This window comes from Grammomys surdaster, unplaced genomic scaffold (genome assembly GCF_004785775.1).
Source record: "Grammomys surdaster isolate TR1022 unplaced genomic scaffold, NIH_TR_1.0 61, whole genome shotgun sequence".
NCBI classification, from domain to species: Eukaryota; Metazoa; Chordata; class Mammalia; order Rodentia; family Muridae; genus Grammomys; species Grammomys surdaster.
The window spans coordinates 15,022,975-15,032,350 of NW_021604563.1; positions in this window are offsets into that span (position 1 = coordinate 15,022,975).

The following is a 9,376-nucleotide window of genomic DNA, read 5'->3' on the forward strand; positions in this document are numbered from 1 at the left end:
AAAAAAAAAAAACCGCTAGCAGTTCTTGACTCTCAGAGAAGTGAGAAGTGAAGTCACAGGGAACAGGCTGTCATGTGTATTAAAATTGAACGGAGATGTGTAACAGTGGGGAATTGGGAATTGTGTGTAGCCACTAGGAAGTCCCAAGTGCCAGGAAAGCAAGAAGCTTCCAGGACCCAATGGGAATGACATTAGCTGAAATACCCAACAACAGGGAAAGAACCCGTAGAGACCATATTCAGAGGTTAGGCATGGCACCCAGTTGGGGGATGGGGCCACCCACTCGTTTCAAAAATATTAACCCAGAACTGGTCCTGTCTAAAGGAAATGTAAGGACAAAGAGTGGAGTGGAAAAGGAAAGGCCATCCAGAGACTGCCCCACCTAGGGATCCATCCCATCTGCAGACACCAAACCCAAACACTATTGCTGATGCCAAGAAGTACTTGCTGACAGGAGCCTAATATGGTTGCCCCCTTAGAGACTTTGCCAGAGCCTGACGAATACATATATAGATACTTGCAAACAACAATCATCAGATTGAGCATGGGGGCCCCAATGGACAAATTAGAGAAAGGATTGAAGGAGCTGAAGGAGTTTGCAACCCCATAGCAAGAACAAAAATGTCCACTAACCAGAACCCCCAGAGCTCCCAGGGACTAAATCACCAATGAAAGAGTACACATAGAGGGACCCATAGCTCCAGTTGTGTATGTAGAAGATTGATTACTTTATCTGGCATCAGTGGGAGGGAAGGCCCTTGGTCATGTGGAGAATCTATGCCCCAGTGTAGGGGAATGCTCGAGGGGTGAGATGGGAATGGGTGGGAGGATGGGGGAGCACCCTCATAGAAGCAGGTGGAGGGGAATGGGATAGGGGGATGTGGAAGGGAAACTGGGAAAGGGGATAACATTTGAAATGTAAATAAATAAAATAACCAAAAAAATGCAGTAGAATACAGAGATTGATGACTTGATGAAACAGAAACCCACAAATAGAAACTGCCGTGGGAATTGATGCTAGTTTAAAAGAGGCTAAATTATAATTGATAGACTTTTCACTCCTCTGTCTACACAAATCTAGGAGCTAAATTTTCAAAGAAGATCATGCCAAAGAAATAAGGTCCCACATTTTCACAAAATTCATTTAGCTAAGGTCTTAATGTTATTATTTGAGAAAATCAATGTGAATTACACAGAAATAAAAAAATGTTAATTTTTCAAAAAGGCATACAAATTTTTAATGTGTATACAGTAAAAATACATCATCAAAATTATGGAGAAAATGATATAAATATAACAAGTAATAGATTCATCTACTATAATATTTGAAGACTTAAACACCCTTTTATAAAGCTTGACAAGTCCAAGAGGCAGACAGTTAATGAGAACATAGCTAATTTCTACAGCACCAACAATTAAACTGATAAAATTTATTTCTCTAGAATAGCTAATGAGACTGTATTAGGTCATATATTCCTATAATCTGCTAGAACCATTCAACAAGACAGATCATATTTTTGGCTCATAAAACATACTTTAAACAATTTAAAAAATAGAAATCATCCTATGTATGTTCTCAGTTCACAGTTGAATTCAACTGAAAAACAATTAGAGAAAAATAGCTGGATTATAAAAACATGGCTAAAGATATCGATATGCTATTCCTGTTTCATGGATTTATGTACCCTTTTATATGGGCTTTGGCTTTTCTGTATCTACTGAAATTACCATGTGGAGATTGCCCTTCATGGAGTTTGTATAATGTAGTGTAATTGTTTATTATTTTTGTACAGAATTATTTTTGCATCTCAGGTACAACTCCTACTTAATTACATTCAGTGATCATCTTAACATGTTGTTGATGTAATTGCTATTATTTTAGTGAAGCTTCTTGACAAAAATATCAAAAGTACATAGTAATAAAAGATAGTCACTTCATAAATGATTCCAGGAAAACTGGGTATCCACGGGTACAAGAAAAATATTGTATTTTTATTTTATACCTTTTTAATAAATATAAACTCAAAATATATGAACTATTTTAAAATGAAAGACCTGAAATTATAATGCTATCAGAAGTATATTTAGAAAGCTCAATGGGTTTGATCTAGACAATACTTAAAATATGTAAGAAACTCAAATGATCGAAGAGTATGAAAACAAATAACTGAATTAAAATAGGCAAAATAAATTGAAATAGGCATTCCTCAAAAGATGAAAATATTTTAAAAATAGCAAATATCATTAATTATCACAGAAAACATAGACTAAGAAAGAATACATATTTTTTTGTTTGTTTGTTTGTTTTTCGAGACAGGGTTTCTCTGTTTAGTCCTGGCTGTCCTGGAACTCACTCTGTAGCCCAGGCTAGCCTCGAACTCTCGAACTCAGAAATCCGCCTGCCTCTGCCTCCCAAGTGCTGGGATTAAAGGTGTGTGCCACCACCACCCGGCTTGAAAGAATATTTTGTAAAGAAAAAAAAAACAATTATTGTTGGTGGCAATAAAAGTAAACCACTGTGGAAAATAATTAAAGTTTTTCCTCACATTTCTGCAAATAGACTTCCTGGATAAGCTAACTCCCAGCACAAAAATTCTAAAATTTAAAATAAAAGGAAATAATAATTTCAAGAGTTCTATTATACATTAAGAGAATTTGATATACTTGATAATTTCTATGAGTTATGCCTTTGAGCATAACCAACACCAATTGATATGTTCTGTAGTTAACATGGCAATCAGGTAGTTTTAGTCATTGTACTGGGTATATAAAAAAAAAAAGGATATTATAAGTTATAGTGTTTGCTGATTTAAAATTACCCTAAATTGACCTTAAAAACATTTCCCACATCCAAAATCAATACTACATTTCCCACCTCCAAAATTAATACTATTTATTAGTAGGAAGTATTTCAAGAATAAAAAGGGGTTCCACATCTCTGAATATAGCACTACTATTCAATTTTTCTTGTTGTAAATTTAATATCATAAGAATAAATGTGACAGCTGGAAATATATCTAAAGATTCACAAGCAAAGACTATAAAGTCTCTTATATACATAAGTATTTTAAAAGTGATACTTTCTTTTTATAAATATTTATCAGTAATTATTCAGTGCTAAGCAGTACACATCCTTGCACACTGAGACATGAAGATTTAAAATTGGTTTCTTCTTCTTCCCTTTACTAGTCTGCTGCAAACTAGTAAATAAAGCATCAAGACTTGCACATGTGTTTTTCTCTTGAAAGAAAAGGTGTGCCGATAAGCAAGTTTCACCTTAAAGATGGAAAACTTGTCTGCTCTTGTGTTATTTTGACATTTCAGGGAAAATAAGTACTTTGAGATAAGTCATGCATCATAATAGCCTCATTCAAGGCTAACTGGCCCTGCTGGGCTAAGACCTTCAATTACTCAAGCAGTGGGGAAGAACTAATATGTATGTTTCCCTTCATTGCTGAGAAGTGGCCTAACAAATTGGGCTTCAAACTTGTTCCAAGACATTCTCATGAATTTCAACTCTTCAGTAACAAGAAAAACAGTTGGGAATATGAACTATTCCTGAAATACATTAAAGCATTCATCACATTCCAGTTTCTAAGTTATTGTTTTCACTGTTCAGCTTCTCAACATTGCTCCATTGGATGAGTACTTCTGTTTCCTGGTATTTTAAAGAGCTGTTGCCTATGGAAATATTTTAGGGCTACTGTGATGTCCCATTTCAGCATTCCAAAGTAGCAGCTGTTTATTTTCTCTGTAACATTGTAGGTCATAGTATGCCTGCTGTTTCTCACTTAATTAATGGAAAAACTGCAAATAAACTGATAAACATTCTCTAATCATGGGGATACTTATTTGATAGTACAGACAACAGAAAGAAAAATATTTCCTTCATCTTGTTCTCAGAAGTACAGTCTATACAAAAAACAACCAGCCCCATGTGAATTCTATCTATACATATTTCTAAACCCTGCCCACCATATTCCACTGCTCTGCTATTTTGCTCTCACTTAAAGATAATAGTAAACTGATAGAGTCATATTCTCTATTGCAAGTGGCATCATAGCAATTACTTAATATGAATTCCCTAAATAAGAAAAATAAGAAAATATTCAATTTTATACAAAAGACTGTAAAATAGTAATTTTGTCTTGGCTAGAAAAGAATTAATACTATTTTCTGATAATGAGGTAAAGACTAACCCTCTTGTTTGAATGTAAAATACCCAACACAGTCTCATTGTTTCAATATTTAGTTTATTATACTAATCATGCTGTTTAGGACCCTGTAGAATCTTAGGCCATGGGTGGGTTGTTGATATAGTAACTGAATCCCTCAAAGCTGAGACTTTTTGTGTTACATGGCACCAATTCAGTCCTGTCTCTGATATTCAGCAAGATATGAGCAGTGAGGAGTTCTGCTCTTACACTATTACCATGATTCTAGCATTCCTTACATGAAACTATAAGTCAAAGCATTCCTTTCTTTTGTGGGTTGCTTTGTTAAGCATATGGATGGAGTGATGAAAAAAACTAATAACAGAAAAATTGTGCCCATAAATATAGCACCTGCTGTGATAAACTTGAGCACATGGAATATAAGCCTGTGTGAGTGGTTTGTGGGCAAAATATACAAAACTTTGGAAATGTGAATTAGAAAATCCTAAAGTTTTTTAAAATAGAGATTAATTGGATATTATGGTATGCTCATAAGATCAGAATGCCTAAAGAAAGTTAGACAATGGAGATGGACTCACTCAGTTTCAGAAAACAAGTATTCTATCAAGAATTGGGCAAGAAGCCATTTGTATTATTTCTGTCAGTGTCTTCCAGTTTTCTACATGTACTCTGAAAATTTTTGTGAGACTGAAATAAAAGATAATGAACTAATTTGTTTGTTAGAGGAATATTTAAGAAAATACAACATTCAGACCAAAGCTGGGTGCTTACTATTATGTCATTTATAGTGTGAAATAACACAACATTGACAACAAGCTGTCTGTGATATTCTGCTTTAGCAGGGTTGCCTGGGAAATTATTTTTTCAGGTTCAGCCTCAATTGACAAGTAGTGGCCTCTGCAGTGGACATAAGCCAGTCAAGCTATACCTCAAGCTAGCAGAAAAATTTGGCATGATCTACATTAGGGGTTTTCAACCTGGAAGTCACACAACTCTCACCAGGGTCAGATATCCTGCATATCAGATATTTACATTAGGCATTTCATTCGGAAACCGAGTGAGTCCATCTCCATTGTCTAACTTTCTTTAGGCATTCTGATGTAAATGTAAATTCTTTAGGCATTCATAGCAGTAGCAGAAATTATAATTATGAAGTAACAATAAAAATAATTCTATGGTTAGCAGTGACTACAACATGAGGAACTATATTAAAGGGTTGCAGGATTAGGAGAGTTGAGAACCACTGATCTATATGGTGCTTATTTTGTAGGCATACAAAATAAAAGAGTGATGTATTAATGATGTCTTGTAACAATGTTACATAAAGTCATTGAGGTCACACATTATATAACCGGGTTACATTCTCTACAAAGAGTTCTTCAAAATATGTGGATAAGGCTATGAAGGTGAAGCCTCAGGGTCAGTGGAAAGCCCATAGTCCTAGGGAGGCCTGAATATGCAGTATTTGTAAATGAAGGCTTCAAGTTTATGGTAGGGTCAGCCACCCCAAGAGAAAAGGCACATGTACCACCAGCAACAAAACTGGAGGATGGTTGCTACCTGTTGTAGTCTGAAAAAGAAATGCTCCCTACAGGCAAATCTGTGTCAATAAGTTCCCTAAATGTTGATGCTATTTCAGAAGGCTAAGGAATCTTTAAGTGGTATGTCTGGGGATAGGGGTGGAAAAGACTTTAAGGTTTATAGTATGACTCTCCTTCTTTTCTTATCTCTGCTTCTCTTCCTCCAAGAGATGAAGAAGAAAGAAATCACATCCACACTTTCCTACAAACACGAAATGCTCACTGTTATTATTTTTCCACCATAATGGATGGTGTTTATTCAAATCATGAGCAAAACTAGGCCCTCCGTGCTGTATGTTATCTTCTCAGATATTCAGTCACAAAAAGGAGAAAAGTAACTAATACTATATGTACGTATGCTACGTATATATACTAGTATGTGAGAACAAACATTACACTTTCAAAAACAGTAAAAAAGATACTGTTCTAATCACCTCTGTACAAATGCCACTGATTGTAATTTATTCTCTCGGCACCAGCTCGATATAAGGACAACTTGTTTATGTAGAAGTTTGCTAGAAAACTTTCTTCTGTATTTTTGAAGACAGAATAGTTTTCTGGGGATCAAGATAGAAATTAGATAATATGATAAATCATTTTATAACATTGGCAAATATATTTTTCTAAATATCTCAACCTAATATTAAACCTTAGAATCATTATGCATATAACATGTGGGAACAGTATCATCCTTTAGGTAGAACTTCCGTTCTGGAGCATTATTCAGGATGATAATGTGATAATATGAATGTAGGAAGTTCTAGAGACTTGGACATTATATATATATGTTAATAAAATTAAAGCATGGCAAAGAGCTAGAGTTCTTGAAGGTCCTGAGGAAATCTTAGCTCTAGGAAAAGGGAACAATCACTGTTAGTATAGGTTAGGTGTTTTCATTTTATTTTGAGTTCAAAATCATTTATGCACAAGCTACTTGAAATCATATGAGACACAGACATTAATATGGTATTGTCTGATTAAAGAAGCCCAATAGAGGTGGCTACATTCAAGTAAGAAGGGGCATTGTGTAGAAAAATCATTGTCACATTTGAAATGTCATGGAATATTAGCATCCATTAACCAAGAATTTTCAGTGCTATACAAAGTTATGATAGCCAGCTGGGGTTCACATCTTTTGAAAAATAGTGTTCCTTAACCTTTGATTTTTAATTTATGATTTTAAAAATTACTACTTTTTCTTTCTCAGATAATATATATAGAATATAATTGCTTCATTTCCTTCTCTTTCATTCCTCCACAACCTCCCTTACATCATTTCTTCCTCTACTTTAAATTCATGACATCTTTATCATTAATTTTTATATGTATATATGTATCATATATATATATATAACATATATAACACACACACATATATATATATAACATATGTAACACACACACACATATATATGTATATATATATATATATATATATATATATATATATATATATTTCTAAATACATATTATCAGGCCTTAACCCTACCCTGCATACCAATTGGCTATCCTTTACCAAATGGTTAGCCCTGAAAGTGTATGTAAACAATATTAATTTATTTTTAAAACTTCTATATTAATGTTATAAAGGTCAAGGTAGCAATATTATTTTTTACATATCTTAATTAAAATTTTCTTTTTCTAGCATTTCATATGTAGGCACTATATTTACATCATTCTTCCTCCTCTCAGTTTTCTTTGACTCCTCAAATTCATGGCCTGTTATTCTTTTATTATAACTGATAGATATTCATGATATCATTTATTGTTGCCCAAATATGTTAGTGCTCACTTATAGAGATTTGGTAACTTATTAGGGGTTTGTTTCTAGAGAAGGTTTTCTCTCTCTCAGAAACAATTAAATACCTGTAGCTCTTCCTTCTATGATGAACACTGCTATAGAAACATGAAAGCCAAGTAAAATTTTTCCTCCCCTACTTGCTCTAGTCATGGTGTTGCATCACACCAATGATAACCCTAACCATGACACTTTTTAATGCACAGATTGATGTATCTGTCACCCTTGATCGAAGATGTTTCTTTTGCAAAAGTCAGAGAACAGTATAGAAAACCATACCTGGAAAGAATGCAGAGAACAAATTTCTCTGTGTTGCCCAGTCCAAATTGATTCATCTATAGCACAATCATTATGCCTGAAAGTCATGAACATCACAGAAGATGGGGCAGAAATATAAAAATCAGGGTACCAAGATATCTGCTGAGAGATACTGTCATCTCTGTGTGGCAGAGTTGACATGCCAAGAAAATGGAGCAATCTTCACAAGATTTCACCCATAAAAGAAGTGCTACAGGCAATTAATTGTTTCTGAGAGGGAAACAATCTTTGAAACATTGAGAGGTAGTAATTTATTTTGATCTATTTCTAGTATCTTCTATAACAAGTACTAAAATTCAATAGTATGGAAACAATGGTCACTTCCTCCAACACATGGAAAGAAAAAATTTTTCCACACCCAAAATGAAGCTGAATATGATGAAAAACAGAAGGTGCCTTTGTATCATTACCTATGGATTACAATGGAATGATCTTCACTCTGTTTATCCCAGTGGTCAAATGACAAGTGCAAGAGATGCTACAACTACATTCTAAGAGATGTACATTTATTATCAGCAATGAACAAGAATCTTTCACTCCTTCGCATAGAATCATGAGATTCTTGTTTTATACTGGAAAAAAACCCACTTAATTTATATTAAACTTTATATATTTAGTATTTCCAAAATTAGTTGCATAAAAATATAAACTGTGGAATGTACTGAAGAAATTTTAATTAGTGTAATAAATGCCAGACACCTAAAACTTAGGCAATTAATACCTATGAAATAAATGTGTGAATGTAGTGTTTATGCTACTGTTATCTAACCAATTGCTTTATTCAACTGCAATGATCTTGTTCACACCAGCACAGAGTAAAATACTTGTCAAGTGGAGAGAAGTAAATAGTTATGTTTTGAATTAATTGAAAAATGTTTGGTGTTTTGCATTTTTACCAAATTCAACACAAATTAAGGTGTATCAATTCACTGTTCTTTTAAATTAAATTGATTTGAGTAAATTTGAGTTGTTGCAAAGAAAATTTAGTAAATAGTTCAAACACAAATTGGACTTGTTTCTTTTATTCTACCTTTTTGTTGGGAGTGAGAATGTTACAACGGCAGAATGTTGGACCTAGGAGGACTGAGAAGTGGGTGTGCTTGGGGTCCATGATGTGAAATTCCCAAATAATCAATAAAAATATTGTGAACAAAACATTAATATTGAACATTTAAATTAGAGGACTAATTTAAATGCTGAGCCATCTCTCCAGTAATATTTGAAAGTTTTTTAAAGCATACTGCTTCTATTTAAACTGGTTTTCAGCAAATTAATGATGAAAATAATGTGCTTGTCTAAGATCTTCTGAGTAGATAGCAAAGGGCCAACTCAGTGTTCTAAATTTACAACTCTTAAAGAGATTGACACATAAAAATCACAACAAATCTCTCCTTGGAATAGGTGTTAAATATAATTTCTCCCTCTCCCTCTCCCTCTCCCTCTCCCTCTCCCGGTGGTGCGGGGGGGGGGGGGGGGGGGGGCGGGGGGGGGGGGGGGCGGGGGGG